At 43.4% G+C, this 17,621-nt stretch overlaps 1 protein-coding gene across 3 annotated transcripts in view; it reads left to right on the top strand.

The window, feature by feature from the left end:
• The window catches only part of POLA1 (DNA polymerase alpha 1, catalytic subunit), a 513,667-nt gene that overhangs the window by 228,794 nt on the left and 267,252 nt on the right, over positions 1 to 17,621 (top strand). The gene's annotated exons all lie outside the window — the stretch shown is intronic.

The following is a 17,621-nucleotide window of genomic DNA, read 5'->3' on the forward strand; positions in this document are numbered from 1 at the left end:
ACTGTTAAGGAGTCTTGTAATAAAGTGTGAAAGGGCTCCAATTAGTTTTTGTTTTTCTGCCCCCTTCTCTGCGTTAATTGGTTGACTCAATCAACATTTATTACAATATCAGCAACTTCTGTTGTCTGTTTTCTGCGTGTGTTTTTTTCCCCCTTCTCATCTGCACAAGCGTGTTGCATAAATCTCCCCAAACCTCATCTATTGGCTGTGTAATTTAATTTGTGGGACTGACCTTTACAGCATATATTTGGAAGAGCTTGAATTCGAGTTTGTCGATGTCTGATGTAATCTACCCGGCCTGTGCTCTGTTATATGAGGGAATTTTGGTTTTAACTCTCTCTAGAGTTTTAGTAAGGGTGGTCTATGACTCTGTAAAATAAATCGGCTCCACCGAGCCCCCTTGTTCTGTCTGATCTCTGACCGTGACTATTCATGTTTACATTATTGTAGTAATCAATATGTTGTACACTATATGGTAATGCAGCTGTGGCCGACGTGCAGATATATACCCCGTCCTTCCATCCGATACATAATTATCGTTTCATAATTTGCCAGCAGATTTCTGGCTTGTTCAGTAATGGATTTAGCTATCCTATTCCCCTCTGTATATTCTGGTGCCAGTCTTGGTTCTTGCAGCTGTCTTCCATATTTTTTTTTTTTTGTTGTCATATCTTTTTGTCCTTTTTTTTTTTTTTTTTTTCTTTTTCTTTTTGGAAAAATAAAATGTGCTTCTTGCCTGAAATCACCTTCTACGTCCTTATGAGTTGAAACGTGTCAGTATTTTTTCTTGCAGCGGATCTGTCACCGAGACATGTTTTTTTTTTTTTGTGGAATATTTATTTTCTTTGACATTTGTTCTGGTTCGTCCTTTTTTTTTTTAAACTTTGTATTTGGGCTTTTCCCCTGTTATTGCGTCTGAATATTTCTTAATAAATTTAACACTGGATGTTTGTCTATCCTCTTGTTTAAGGGGTGAGAGAATGGAATCTAAGCACAAGTTGTAGGAGCAGTGTATAACTGGGGATTTAAAGGGAATCTGTCACCTGGTTTTTGCCACGTAATCTGAGAGCAGCATAACGTAGGGGCAGAGATCCTGATTTCAGCAATGTCACTTACTGGCATAGTGTAATTTTGATAAAATCACTGTTTAATTATCAGTAGATTATCATTAGAGGACTACTTGGCTTGCTACCAGGTAGTCCAGCATATTCATGAGCTTTGTATAATTGCTAGATCTGCAGCAGGGAAAACATATGATTTAATCAAAATGACAGCAGTAGCTCAGTAAGTGACACATCGCTGGAATCAGGGTGTCTGTCTCTACAGTTTGCTGCTCTGAAATGGGGGAGCAAAAACCTGGTGACAGATTCCCTTTAATAATGACAATTTTTAGAACATAAGGAGCAGAATGTGTGTGCAGAATAGAGCGCTGCTAAGAGTCTGCGCCCCTGAAATTGTTCCATCCGGACAAACCATGCCCATTTGGCCTGGAGGACTCTGTGGAGAGCTGCCCTGCTGATGGTGGATGTCCTGAGGAAACCACTCTTTAGTGACCACTCTCCGCTATTGCTGATCAGCTCCTATTCATTTAAATTCTTGAATTGATGACCTATCCTAAGGATAGCCATCAATACCTCCATGGTAGAAAACTTTAAAGGTCTGCTGGGGTGGACTATCTTACAAATACTGCGTCTTCATTCTAATCTCACGTATGTTGCTTGGTCTTGCTATTTTTTTTTCTTGCGTGACTTTGCTGCAGTAAATACCCCTATACAAAGTAAATGGCTGTCTGACGAACGATGCCGAAAGCCAACTGTTCCATACACTGGAGTGATAACTCAGCTCTGTCCTCTGAGAATGCCGCCGGCAGACTTATCTCTGGAGCACAATATTATCAGTAGTGTAGAATTGGATATGCTCAGTTGACCCCTTTCCTGACAATCACTTGGCTGCGCGCACCCATTCACAGTAGACATTAGACATTTGGCAGGACCCATTTATATAGACTTGTTCGGTCAATATTACCCCCTGAACTTAAAGCATAGCCATCATTTAAATTTGTATTTGAGCAATCATTAGTATGCATGAAAATAAGCAACTTTGTAATATATTTTATCAGAGAAATTTACTTTTTTCTCTCTCAGAATTGATCAGTTATTATCAAAATTCTCAATTCTGAACTAACATCTGTATTCAGGGAAGACTTTCCCATTACTGAGATAAAAGATGGCAGATGTTACTGATGAGATTCTATGTAGACTGGAGGAGGAGGGAGCTAGTGGCAGAGGGAGTAGCTAGTGGCAGAGGGAGGCGCTAGAGGTAGAGGGAGGAGCTAGATATGGAGCGCTGCCGCCTCCTGCCTCTTCGATCTACATAGAATCTCATCAGTAGCAGCCGCCATCTCTTATCTCAGTAATGGGATAGTGTTCACTGAACACAGATTTTACCGACCGCAGAATTGAGAATTTTGATAATTAATGATCAATTCTGGCCGAGAAAGAAGCAGATTTGTCTGATAATATACAGGGTGGTCCAAAAGTAGGTGGACAGTATGTGTAATAGGGTTATCAAACATGGTGTAAAGTGAAACTGACTCAGTTGCCCTTAGCAACCAATCAGATTCCACTTTTCATTCTTCACAGACTCTTTGGAAAATGAAAGGTGTAATCTGATTGGTTGCTAAGGGCAACTGAGTCAGTTTCACTTTATACCATGTTTGATAACCCTATTACACATACTGTCCACCTACTTTTGGACCACCCTGTATATTAGAGTTTCTTATTTTCATATGTACTATTGAATTATGAAATAAAAATTAAAATTATGGTAACCCTTGAAGATCAATTCCAGCAGAGTCAAAGCCATTAGTGCTTATTAATGTCTGGAAAAAATCCAATAGATCGCATGAGGCACTTCCAATATATTCGACTTTGATAGGGTCGGTCTTGGTAGGTTATTTTAATAAAAAATACATGTGTGTATATATGAGATCCCAAATGTGATCTTTGGTATAGCACTGAGGTGCACATTATTTATTGTTTTATATGTTTTTTTTGACCTGAAGAAGGCGCTATGAAATAGAGCCGAAATGCATTTTTTTTTATTACATACACACACATGTATGTTTTATTAAAATAATCTATCAAGACCGACCCCATCAAGGCTGGATATATAGGAAGCGCCACATGCGATCTATTGCATTTAGACTCAATCTGTGGAGTCTCCGATGGAGAGGATTATTCGCAGCACACTGTTCAGGCAGCCGACCAGAAAACCAGCAATATGGATATATTTTACATGAGCCTTATGTGCTCACTATAGGTGAGTGCAATTATCACATATATTGCCAATACAAGTTTAAAGGTTTAGTACACTCCGAAAAAGCTCTGCACCGTGTCTGTCCCCTCTTCCCTAGAGGGGGATATATTCATATTAATGTCTGGGTGAGTAATGAATGGACTTGGTCACTTGCTCTGTGGCCTCCTCATTGAGATAGGCATATTTTTTGTTAGCTCTTTCTGGTCTATTGAAATAAAAGTATATTGTCCCCACAATTTGCACCTTAGTATGCTTTTTGTACACCGGCATGAGCCATTTTAATGATTTTCTATAGTTTTTGTTTTTAGTTTGGTCCTATTATTCTAGTAGTTTCTGTACGGTGTCCAAAGTGCAAAGTCCTCTGTATAAAGTATTAGTTGATGTGTGTGAAGCCGATATGAGTGCAATTATTTGGGTGCCCTGCTGAATAAGTGCTTCGCTCCATGTAATGCACCATCTTTTTTGCGATCGCTCAATCCTCATGGATTTTGTAATGTGCTTTTGGTCAATGTTATTTTTTTCCCCCTTCGCTCACAGCAGCTGGTCTAGATAACAAGGCAGAACCTTTTGGCTAAGCCCAGCAACCTTTCTCTGTTACACAGGGCATGCCAAGCATGTATGATAGATTATCACAAAGATCTTGCTATTGGTGGAGATTTGTTTCGCCCCTGCCCTTTCTACTTCTGACACAACTGTAACCTACACCGTCTTCACAACTGTTGCATCTTTCCATTTTTCTTTTTAATTCTTATTTATAGCTTCCAGCGAGCGCGCTCATTGTTCCAGAAATTCTCCGATTGATTTATCTGTATCGGTGTCCCACTGTCCTGAGTGGAGCCGAGCTCTCTTATAGCGTCTGCTGATAGGAAGAAGTGACCAAGTAGCACTTTGTGATTAGTTTCCAGGTGCCTTAAATTACATTTTGAGCAGCTTTGTAATGGTGCATAACCTCAGGCATGGGATTTGGGTTTTTTTTTCTTCCGCCTTTAATTTTGTTGCAGTTACTAACTAAAAAAAAAATTTGTGCGTTAGCATTACACGTGTATTAGGTGCTGATAAGTGTCAGATTTCTTGTGTGTGCACAAGTTGCAATAATGCTGCATTACGTGGTGTACAGTAAGGCTATGTGCGCACTAGAAATGTCCTTTTTCTCAAGAAACTTTCTTGAGAGACATTCTGGGAGTTGAAGATTCCCGCACCTGCACAAAAAAAACACCCCAAATCCGCGGTAAAAACGCATGTGTTTTTACCGCGGATTTGCCGCGATTTTACCGCGATTTCACTGCGGATTTTCCGCAGGTTGTTCCTGACACATGCAAGTATTGAAATTCCGGGGGTATTCCGCAGGTACCTGCGGAAAATAATGGACATGCTCATTTTCTCGAGAAAATTTTCTCAAGAAATTTTCTTGAGAAAAATCCGCAGTGTGCGCACAGCTTTTTTTTTAACACATAGGTTTTGCTGGGAAATGGCTGCAGAAAGATTTCTAATCTTTCTCAAGAAATTTCCACGGCAAATCCGCGGGTAAAACGGTCTAGTGCGCACATAGCCTAATAGTACAGTTCGCATCCGGTAAGGCCTTTCTGTTGCGGTTTTATCCAACAGTCTGTCATTAGCAGACAAGAAAGCAGGAAAAGACATTTTATTTCAGAAATGAGGAATGTGTTCAGCAGATTAGTCTTTTTTTTATTAAGTGATCAATACATAAATTTTATAAAACAAAAGCAAAGCGAGAAATTCAAGAATAAGACTAAAGGCCACTTTACACAGAGATAAATCTGCGGCAGATCTGTGGTTGCAGTGAAATTGTGGACAATCAGTGCCAGTTTTGTGGCTGTGAACAAATGGAACAATATGTCCATGATTTCACTGCAACCACAGATCTGCCAAAGATTTATCTGTGTGTGTAAAGTGGCCTTTAGGAGGAAAGAATATGTGTCTGAATATCCACATGTCCATGCCATGAACACACGTGCACAACATGCGCTTACACACATTTCCACACTCTTAAAGGGAACCTGTCCGATCCCCCAGTTGTTCTTAACCATTAATTTAGCAGAATTCATGGGGATTTCCATAATCTGATCAGGAGATTCATGAGCCATATTAATGCTTCCCTTATGGAAAAATTAACTTTAGTCATGCTGTGTCATATATACTAACTAGGCAGGTCATCTTACCGGACTAGTCCTACCTAACATATTCTAATCCCGTCTCCATGGGTGGGAATGACAGCCTTTATGTACTCCCCCCTGGGGTAGGATGGTTTTGCCTGCTGTCATTCATGTCCAGAGATGGTGATTGGAAGATCCGAGGTAGGACTAAGCCGGGGAAGAGACACCTTGCTAGGCTAGACCTGCAGCATTAAAGGGAACCTGTTACCGGATGTTTATAATACTTGCCTAACGGTCGATGCGGAAGAGACTGGTTGGATGGGCGTTTCCATTCTCCAGGTCCCTCCCCTCCTCTTTTAATCATCTTTGTCCTCCTTCTGAAGCTAGTATGGATGACGCGTTCTACGTAATCTACACTAGCCGACAGTGAGGTCCTGCGCAGGCGCACGGTGGTCTGCCCTGCTCAGTACAGATAAAAGTGCGCCTGTGCAGGACCTCAATGTTGGCTAGTGTAGATGACGTAGAACGCGTCATCCACACTAGCTTCAGAAGGTGGACAAAGATGGCCAAAAGAGGAGGCGCGGGACCCGGAAAACGGAGATGCCCATCTGACCAGTCTGCTCCGCACCGACCGTTAAGTAATTATTATAAACATCCGGTGACAGGTTCCCTTTAACATACTGTATGTGATGCTATAGGGTTGAAGCACATTTTTGAAACGCTGTAGCATTACTAAGCCCCATGAATACCTTTTATTGAGTTCCCTTATCAAAAGTAAAGGTGGGGGGAGAATTATAAAAAAAAAGGCGCACAGGTATCTCCTTGTAGTCTGTAGGTGCCCCAGATATTGTGACAGGAGAATGATCCTCTCCGTTTTGGTTAAGGTACATTACTTTTTTTCCTGCATGCTAACGAGTAAGGAATCAGACCTCGGTTTTTCTCGTACAACTGCTATGTGTTTTTCACAGATCGCACTTGTACCTCGGGCTGTCCATGATTTTTCACAGGCTGAGCAGTCCACACAAAATAACATGGCCATGTCTGATATTGCTCCAAGAGTCTGATCAAAGGTCCCCAATTCAAGTCTATAGTTCCATTAAAATAATCAGACAGCACTCGGGTGCCACCCAGATGAGGTCCAATTTTTGTGCACTGCTAGATAGGAAAAGGATAGAAAATTTCTTTTTCCCCGTATAGGAAAACCTGATGGCGCCGAGACCAGACTCTGATGGCACGGAGATGAATCTCCAACAGAAATAATCTGTCCTTTTTTTTCGTTCTTGAAAAAGTCAGACGTCTAAATGAGACTAAGGGGCACTTTGCACACTACGACATCGCAAGCCGATGCTTGCGATGCCGAGCGCGATAGTCCCCACCCCCGTCGCAGCTGCTATATCATGGTGATAGCTGGCGTAGCGAACATTATCGCTACGCCAGCTTCACATGCACTCAGCTGCCCTGCGACGTCGCTCTGGCCGTGGCGTCATAGCGACGTCACACGGCAGGCGGCAAATAGAAGCGGAGGGGCGGAGATGAGCGGGACGTAAACATCCCGCCCACCTTCTTCCTTCCGCATAGCCGGCGTGAGCCGCAGGATGCAGGTAGGTGATGTTCTTCGCTCCTGCGGCTTCACACACAGCGATGTGTGATGCTGCTGGAACGAGGAACAACATCGTAACATCGGTCATTTCCAAATTATGGAAATGACCGACACTACACCGATGATACGATTACAACGATTTTGCGCTCGTTAATCGTATCAAAAAGGCTTTACACACTACGATATCGCCTGCGACGCCGAATGTGCGTCACTTTCAAGTTGACCTCACCGACATCGCACCTGCGATGTCGTAGTGTGCAAAGTGCCCCTTAAAGTAGTCACCCGAAAACTGTCTGCGGTCTTCTCACCGTTGGATATTCGCTTTCATCCAGTCCATTCTGAGCAGATGAAGTATTTCCAGAAGGTATTTGCCGGGGTGGATGTTTGGGTCGGTGCAATGTATCGATGATTAGAAACGATTGCTGGGTGAAATATCCGTACAGGTAAAGCAGGTAGGAGCTTTGGGAAACTTGGTGGTTCCAGTTCTCCAGTGACTTGTAAATGGAGTCACATAATTCAGATTACAATAAACAGTTTCGGTACTCTGGTAGCCATTTACTAGGGATTTCATTTTCTTCATCACTCCACCTTACTATAATATTTGTTTTATCAAGGACTGTTGCTCTATTTCATCTTGAGTTTATAAGTCTTTTCTTAACACATTTTAAGTGTCTCCCTTAGCTGCGGTGTTATTATAGTGTGGTATGGCAATGAAAGGAAATAGCGTCAATCGAAACAATAGCAAATATTTTAATGGTAGCATGTCATAGTGTCATGTGACTGTCATCAAAGCACGGCCAGCATGCCAGAAATTCATGCTCCTGCTTTTCATTATGCACCAGTTGTTGGACTATGAAGGTCATTGCGGCTTTGTGTCTCCACTCCCCCTTCCTGGAATAGTATGTATAGATAACTTATAACTAACCTGACACAAGTGTAGAGGATGGGCTCATTCACAAATCAATGGACTAACGCACAACTCATCAACATGCACAATTCTGATGCAAAGGGGGCATCAGTCATTTTCATAGTAACACAATATGACCTGTAAGGAAAGTATCACCAAATAAACCAAGGTAATGTGTGGGCTTTACCGGATAAACCAAAGTGTTGTGGGGCGTCTATAATGAAAGTCCATGTTAAACTGTAATATTTCTCAGTTTAATTTTTTTTTGTTCATTGGCTTCCATAATAATATTTAAAAACAAAATGAGTTTATTTAGCTAAAGCAGAGTTTGATGAAAGCTGTGAAAAGACTCAGTTTAAAAAAAAAAACAAATTCATTTGTAGAAAAACATTTCCTAGTTTGCTCAGTGAAACCTGCCTCACTAAAGAGGGGTGCAACATTGGTGAGGCTGGATAAACATTATTAGAAGCTTTGTAAGGTGATCCATGATACAAGGATACCACACATCAATACAGTGGAACCTCGGTTTACGAGTAACTTGGTGTGCGTGTATTTCACTATACGAGCAAAGCTTGCTGTAAATTTGTAACTTCGTTTACGAACAAGCTTTGCCGTACGAGCAAATACTCACCGCGCACACTTCCGGTTCCGCACTTTAACCGCACTCTGACCTGCTCTTGCAGTCTGCACAACCACGCACAAACGCACGCACACACATATATTATGCTCACCTTACCTTCTGTTCCCTCGCAGGCCTCATGGTTCTTGTAGTTCGCCGGTACAGGATGTGTATCGGGTAACTATCGTGACGATGGAGGAACTTCCGCTGTCAGCCACTACTCAAAGGCAGCACGCTGGCCAATCACAGGCAAAAGCGGCTCCTGCCTTTGACGTCAGCGCTCTGGCAGCGGAAGGGAAATTTTGCTTTGCTGAACGAGTAACTTGGTTTACAAGCACACTCCCAGAACGGATTGTTCTCGTAAACAAAGGTTCCACTGTATAAGCATAAACTGACTAACGCATATGGAGCAGAAGGTCAGCTCACCTGTCCTGTTCTTGGGCAAAGGCTTCAAAATCCAAGACTTAGAAATGGGGGCGAATACGACCAGCACAAGAGTTATCCAAAATAAGATTTTCTTATTGAAATCCAATAAAAACTGGTAATGATACATCCAGTACAGAGCAGAAATAAAAAGCATGCAGCAACTCGTTTCGGACCTAGTATGGTTTTTAGTTCTTGCTAGCATTCAGGCAGGGACTAAGGACCATGCTAGGTCAGAAACGCATTGCTGCATGCTTTTTATTTCTGCTCTGTACCCCTGTGCTGTATGTATCACTACCAGTTTTTATTGGACGTCAATAAAGAAATCTTTTATTTTGGATGGCTCTTGTGATTAAAGCATTCGTTGCAATAAATTCTGAAATTTGCACATAAATTAGATTCATAATTTAAAATGTAATGATGTAGTTACCTTTTAGAAATTGTAACTTCTTTTAAAAGAAATAAGGAATAATTTCAGAATGTACTATAGTTAGAACTAGGAAATGTTTTTCTACATCTAAATTAGTTTTTAAAAATAGTTATTTTTTTTTTTTTTTTTTAAATATATTAGAATTATCACACGAGGTACATTGCCCCAGATTGTTGGAAATCTGTCCATTTATTCTAGTTTTTCTAATTTCATTGTAGCAAAGTAACTTAAAAAAAAAATCAGAGTAGTATGTGAAGCTAATAAATTGTAATACATCCTATTGGATAAAAATATACCTCTTTCCACATGCCATCAACTTCTTTTCATACCCCAGGCTTCTGTATTCTGTCACTCTGAATTACCTTACTTAATCCTTATACCAAAGTTTATACACAGAGCTCGGGTTACATTCTGCCACCCATCGAGATCCAGAGAGAGGAAGGGGAGGAGCTGCTGGAGAGAGACACAGGCTGAGACACTGCTGCAGCTTTCTAGTGGGTGTTGTCCCTCTCCTTAGTGCTGAATTCAGTAACACTGCTCTATTTTGCCCTCCGTGTAACTGCTGCTTCTGATAATTTGCAATAGAGAGTAAGAGAGACAGCAAAGTAGTTAGTCTTCAGCCACTTTGGAGTGGAGTGTGGGAAATTTCCACGATGGATTCTTCAACAAATCTGTTAGAAAATTAACATGTGTTTGTATTACTAAGGTACGGATCTGCCGCAAAGCAACAACACCTAGGACATGTCATGTCGCACAGTAGCAGCACCTTTTGGATAGATTAAGACAATTGGATTATCAACCCTGCCGAAATCGGAGAGCCGTGTTGTCCAGAAAATGTGTCTAACACATGTATATGTCTGCAAAACTAACTAATGATTTAATTTCTGCTTTCTGGGACACACAATACTCGCATTTTATTTGTCTTCTAATACAGATTTTTGGTCAGTCTCATAAGGAGCCTAGAAATCTGCTGTGCATGTTGGGCCTAGGTGACGTGCGTGGCATCGGTGTCCTGTCACTTAATGCTTAGTGTATTAAATGTCTCTTCATTTACTTGCTTTATGACACAAGACAGGTGGGTGGTTGTCCGTCCAGCCAAAATAAATGTGGAATTTACAATCGTTGTCACATTAATGAATTATTTTAACATGAACTAACCTCGGTGTCCGGCTCCGATGCACAGGCCTTTCCAGCTCACTGTGCAATGTTTCCAGTTTACATTCTAGTCTTTGTATTAAGTATTTAGTTGGGGGTTTATTGTGTAATATTGCCTTTACCTAAAGCTGACATCTGATGTCTGCTCACTAAATAGATGTAGGTCTAATAGACGCTTCACATGCCTCAGTGTTTTTGTCGTCTTTACCAGGCATTAGTGGAATGTCTAGTGTTCGTCTTTGTAGACATTAATTTTACCACTTTGTGAGGGATATCGTTTTACCGGATAGAATTCGAGGCATGCAAATAAATACATCTCATCAGACTATCATAAAAATGCTATGAAAGAAATTCTTATTGTTTCACTGTAGCTTTAGGCGACACTTTTGCTAGATCATAAACCTATCAATTTTACATTCCCTTGGAAGCCACTCGTTCATAATTCATTATGCTCTAAAATTTGGTGTCAGCTGTGAAACCTGTCTTTAGTAACACTGTGATGTACTACAGCATATGGTATAAAGCCCTCTCGTGGATTCAATACCTGGTTTGCCTACCTAGATGGGGATGTCACGTGCAACTGCACCCAAACTTGTCTGGTTTAAAGGCTCGTCCAGGTCTACGCAAATACAGCTTATTAGCTGTGCAATGGGAAGGTGTCCAACTTTCTAAGGAGTTTGTATGTTCTCATTGACCTAATCAGCTTCTGTCTAGCAGCAGTGACAGAAGATGTGCAGTGTTTGTCAGCTCTTTAAAGCAGTGCTTACAAGCTCAATAGTAAAGATGGCAGAAATCATGAAGCACACTACTCTTAATTCTGGTCAGCTTCAGTGCAGTGCTTACAAGCTAGCCATGGTCGATCACCTACGCAGCAAGCTGTAGACTAGTTACTTTATCAAGAATAGCTTAAGATTTTAATTAACAGTAAATTACAAAACTACTTTTTATTTTACAAGTCCATTCATCTATGAAGATGGAAATAGTCCTTTAAATACAAAAAAAAATTGTTATATTTGACCATGGCTTTCTGTATACTGCTCATTGGAAGCTCTTCCCGATGTATACACTAATGTTCCCATAGTTTACAAAACTGAAATCAAAAGTGTGGGGGCTTTTTGGAATCCAACTCTCTGGTATTGGGCTGTATGGTGCTTAACTGTACATAATAGGCAGTTTATTCACAGTTTGTTATAAACATATATAATATGTGTATATATGTTTTTTTTGTGCAGTGGCTCTTTTCTGGGGACTGCTGCCCATCCATTCTGGGGCCACTGTTGGGCATATTCTTGCAGGGAATATACACCTGATAGAGAGATGACAAGGGCAGTGAATAACTAGCTCAAAGGGAATCTGTCAGCATGTTTTTGCTGAGGAGAGCAGTTTTAATATTGAATTTAGGGATGTCATGTAATAGGCTGTGTGCTGTTGTTTACACACACTGAGTGTTTTTTCATCAGAAGACTATCACTGCCTGGACTACAGCTCATGCACCTGCTAGGCCCACTCCTCTTCTGATAAGCATCTCACTGTCAATATACAATGTATGAAGAAAGCTGTGGTGTGGGCGGGGTTAGTTTTTTGACCTCTGCTACATCCAAAAATTGATAGTGTCACAAATACTGCACCCAGAAAACTAAGCTGTTCTCAGATGAGGTTAGAAGAACCTGCTCACACTCCCTTTAACACGAGCTGACTGGACAGTAAGTTAAATGTTTGCGCAGCAAATTTTTTTATTGCTAAGATAAAAATTAAGCAGTTTTTGAGAATCTTCTGTCTTCAATACCAGCCCACAGCCACTCCAGAAGTGGATCATCACAAAAGATGAGCCAGTTTTGGCCCTTCGGCTCTTCCCAATATCCCTGGTGCATTGACAATTGCAGTAATGGTAGTTTGGGTTGATGCCAGGCATTCTTCCGACTTAGTCCACAAATGGAAACCTGAAGGCCATAAAGAAGAAAAAATAAAAAAAAGTCCCTCATTCACCAATTTATCAGAAAGCAAAGTTCCCAGGTCCAATGTCCAGCGGATCCCACAACATTCCACGGTCACGTTGATCAAAGCCTATGGAGCCTCAGAGCGAGGCTTCATAGACTTTGAACAGCAGCCAATCCTGGCTCACGCTGCGCTCCAATCTGAAAAGCAGTGATGTCAGGAACGTTACCTCTCACCACAATGATCAGATGTGACGTTCCTGACGTCCCCGCATATGAGTCTTTGTGTATCACCGATCTGCATGGGTTTGTGTTTTTTTTTTTTGTTTTTTTTTATAAATTAAATTGATGAACCAGAGAAAGAGTTGGACAGTGTTTTTTCAAATAAACTCTCTTGGTTAGTACTGGGGGGGGTGTCTTATAGACTTCTCTCCACTAGGACTTACTGCCATCTGACATTACACAGCTGACGTCAACCCCATAAATCATTACCCCGATTGCCACCGCACCAGGGCAATTGGGAACAGCCAATGTATGATTTTATATCACTGTAATCTTTAGTAAAACACATGTTTCTTTCATTTGGGCAACTTCCTGTTTGCTCTGGTGCCTGCGTTTCAACCGACTTTGTTGAGACAAAAATGCATGTGTCAAAAACGCATGAAACAAAAAGCACAAGAAAAAATGAAAGTAAAGTAAGGTGTGGAATTGGTACAGAAATTCTGCAGCCTCAACAAACACAGATTGGGGAATGTGCTCTTATTCTACAGTCATGTATAGTTGTCCAATATGTTCAATAGTTGTTAGTTCTGCTGGTTATTGCACACACCTATCTATCACCCCTGACTCCTCCATACCCTGTAGCGCTGGTCTCACCTCAGCGCTCCTCTGTCCTCCTCTGTCCTCCCCAGCGCTCCTCTGTCCTCCCCAGCGCTCCTCTGTCCTCCCCAGCGCTCCTCTGTCCTCCCCAGCGCTCCTCTGTCCTCCCCAGCGCTCCTCTGTCCTCCCCAGCGCTCCTCTGTCCTCCCCAGCGCTCCTCTGTCCTCCCCAGCGCTCCTCTGTTCTCTCCAGCGCTGCTCTGTCCTCTCTAGCGCTCCTCTGTCCTCTCTAGCGCTTCTCTGTCCTCACCAGCGCTCCTCTGTCCTCTCCAGCGCTCCTCTGTCCTCTCCAGCGCTCCTCTGTCCTCTCCAGCGCTCCTCTGTCCTCCCCAGCGCTCCTCTGTCCTCCCCAGCGCTCCTCTGTCCTCTCCAGCGCTCCTCTGTCCTCTCCAGCGCTCCTCTGTCCTCTCTAGCGCTCCTCTGTCCTCTCCAGCGCTCCTCTGTCCTCTCCAGCGCTCCTCTGTCCTCTCCAGCGCTCCTCTGTCCTCCCCAGCGCTCCTCTGTCCTCCCCAGCGCTCCTCTGTCCTCCCCAGCGCTCCTCTGTCCTCCCCAGCGCTCCTCTGTCCTCTCCAGCGCTCCTCTGTCCTCTCCAGCGCTCCTCTGTCCTCTCCAGCGCTCCTCTGTCCTCTCCAGCGCTCCTCTGTCCTCTCCAGCGCTCCTCTGTCCTCTCCAGCGCTCCTCTGTCCTCTCCAGCGCTCCTCTGTCCTCTCCAGCGCTCCTCTGTCCTCTCCAGCGCTCCTCTGTCCTCTCCAGCGCTCCTCTGTCCTCTCCAGCGTTCCTCTGTCCTCTCCAGCGCTCCTCTGTCCTCTCCAGCGCTCCTCTGTCCTCTCCAGCGCTCCTCTGTCCTCTCCAGCGCTCCTCTGTCCTCTCCAGCGCTCCTCTGTCCTCTCCAGCGCTCCTCTGTCCTCTCCAGCGCTCCTCTGTCCTCTCCAGCGCTCCTCTGTCCTCTCCAGCGCTCCTCTGTCCTCACCAGCGCTCCTCTGTTCTCTCCAGCGCTCCTCTGTCCTCCCCAGCGCTCTTCTGTCCTCTCCAGCGCTCCTCTGTCCTCTCCAGCGCTCCTCTGTCCTCTCCAGCGCTCCTCTGTCCTCCCCAGCGCTCCTCTGTCCTCCCCAGCGCTCCTCTGTCCTCCCCAGCGCTCCTCTGTCCTCCCCAGCGCTCCTCTGTCCTCACCAGCGCTCCTCTGTCCTCACCAGCGCTCCTCTGTCCTCCCCAGCGCTCCTCTGTCCTCCCCAGCGCTCCTCTGTCCTCCCCAGCGCTCCTCTGTCCTCCCCAGCGCTCCTCTGTCCTCCCCAGCGCTCCTCTGTCCTCCCCAGCGCTCCTCTGTCCTCCCCAGCGCTCCTCTGTTCTCTGAGCACCACTGCCATACTCATATCTCAGAGGCTTATCTCCCACAGAATAAAACAAGAATCAGCCAATGGAAATCCAATGTGCCAAAATTTGGGAGGCCCCAATTCACATTCTCTGCTGGCTTATCCCACAATATGGGCATGTTTGGCAAACTTTAGACTAGTGTGTATTGAGGCCACTGCCAGACTATGGTATTGTGTTATTTTCAGGGACAACAAAAGGGTCTGGATTTGAAATGCTATGTGCTTGATCCTCCTTTTCCCCCGACATCATCTGTCCTAGGGGGATTGGGAATCCTCCAGCTTTTCTCTGTGTCTCTAATGTACCCCTTTACTTCTTGCTAATCTGTATGTTGGTTGCCGAAAAAATGAAAAAGAGCATGACTGCAGGTTCAGACCTTACCCTGGGATAATTTGTCGATTGTAGCCATTGAAACGCACAGTTCTGCATAAGAGCTTTACACACAGCTCAATGATTAGTTGCAAAATTGCTTATTTTTTAATTCTAAGGCTATCTGTTCACGGGAGCTTGCATCTGCGGACTTTGCCGCGGAAAACCTGCGGATTTTTCTGGATTTTCCAGATAAATCCGCAGGTTTTAGCATGTACAGTCACTCCCCATGTTATCCTATGGGACATGGGAAGTGCTGTGTCCACGCTGCGGAAAGTGCGGCTGCCGAACATGGTGCGGATGTAGGCATCCGCATGTATAATTGCATGTCAATTATTCATGCGGAATTACCTGCGGATGTCCCGGCCCTCCGCTATGGAGATAGAGGCCGGGACGTCCGCAGGTAAGCTGCATGAATGTCCGCATGTTTCCCGCAGCTATTCCGCTGTAATCTAGCAGCTAAAAATAGCTGCGGACGCCGGCGGGCAGCTGCGGGAAACATGCGCTCGTACCTGCGAATACATCCGCAGGTACGAGCGCCCGTGGGCACATAGCCTATTAAGTTAAGGGAATAAACAAAATTATTGTGGTTGGGGGTTGATCTACTCCTTTGAAACAGGAAACATGCTTCTAAAAACTTTTTTTTTTCTTTCTTGTTTTTAGTTAATAATCAGTATTTTTTGGCAAAAAATGCACAGTACATTGTTAAAAAAAAAAAAAATATATATATATATATATATATATATATATAATAAATAATTACTTGCCCGCTTTACATGCTGTTTTTCAGATGCTTTTTTTCGTATTACAAATTACAAGAAAAGTGCACAATGTGAGCCCAGCCTTTATCGGGTGCTCTGTTACACATGTCTCTACAGCACAGGGTGCTACTGGCAATGCAAAAATGGCAGTGATTTACGGTTCTGTGCATGTGGCATTCGCACGTTACCTCCGTACAATTTCTAACTCCCTATATTGTATTCTTAGCCACTTAGTGTGGAATGTCTAGAACATATTTCCAAGCTAGTTTTCTTTGATATGGGAAGAACATCTTCAAGTTATTTGAGTGTTCCTCTTCCCCTAATGTAGCTTTAGGTGACATATTCAATTCCAGATTTTTTTTATCCTGTGATCCAGCCGTCTTATGTTCTGTTTTGCTTGGCACTTGCAAGTCATAAATCACATTGGAACTCTGTAAATCCCTTTAATAAAAGACCACAGACACCCGTCCCCCTTCATAGTAATGCTTTTGAGTCCTGTTCTATATTTGTCTCAGTGTGTGTTGCTGCTAGCATGGATCTAATGATGCGGACCCCTCCGCTCTATAGCATGGAGTTCCTTGTAAACAAATACATTTTAATAGGTTCTTAAGGAATAAATGTAAATATCCCTAAACTTTTATTTATTACGGAAAGTAGTTCCCCAGCTTTATTTTCCCTTTTTTTTTTTTTTCCTCCAAGACAAATTTTTTCTTGCTGGAAATCACACTGTTTTCTAAGAGGGTGTATGAGGACAGTGCTATAACTCTTCGGGAGGAAACTGATACAAAAAGGAGCAGATCACAGAATAAGCTGCAGATCACAGAATAAGGCCGGGGCCACACGGGGATCTACTGCGATCCTCACATGACACTCGGACCACGCTGGCAGCACAGCGGGAGACGAGTGTCATGCGAGTGTCACTGCGACTGAGGTCCGATCATGCGATTGGACCTCAGCTGCGGGGGGGGGGGGGCGCCTGCACTGAGGAGGGGCGGACTGGCTCTGAGGAGGGAAGGGAGGGATTTATCTCCTTCTCTCCTCCCCGTAACCGGCTATTGCCATTCTCCCACTGCACTCGCAGAACACCGGTGTACCGCGCGTGCAGTGCAGTTTTTCTCTCGCCCCATAAACTTGTATGGGTACGAGAGAAACAAGACTCGCATTACAGTCCCAGCTTGCTGCTATTGTTTTCTCGGTCCGATTAGGGCTGAGAAAATAATCGCTCATGGGTGCTGACACACGGGCTAATATTGGTCCGAGTGGAATGCGATGTTTTATCACATTCCACTCGCTCCGATTTTCATGCCGTGTGTCTTAGGCCTTAGGTGCTCTTCTTCTTTTGACCTCTAATGCACGGGTGCCTTGTCGCAATCTAATGGCTCAAGTAAAATTGGCTACATATCCTAATTTGCAAAGAGTCAGTAAAAAGGCAATTGGCTTCAGGCATAATTTCAGGTAACAAGAGACAATGATTGGATACCTTGATTTGAAATACTTTACCTATAATTAACAAGGAGCTGAATTGTGTTCCCTCGCACGATTGCTTGTTGGAGAAGTCTTTGACACAACCCTCTGGTTGACACCTTGTAAGTATGTGACATATTACATATGCTAAAGGGTTTCCCAGTCACATAAAAATGTAAATGCACTAAATTTGTGGTAAAATAAAAAGAAATATATATATATATAAAAAAAAAAAAGATGTGGTGCTTTATACTTAAACCATGCAACTTCATTCATGGTAA

Source organism: Anomaloglossus baeobatrachus, chromosome 2 (assembly GCF_048569485.1).
Source record: "Anomaloglossus baeobatrachus isolate aAnoBae1 chromosome 2, aAnoBae1.hap1, whole genome shotgun sequence".
Taxonomy (NCBI): Eukaryota; Metazoa; Chordata; class Amphibia; order Anura; family Aromobatidae; genus Anomaloglossus; species Anomaloglossus baeobatrachus.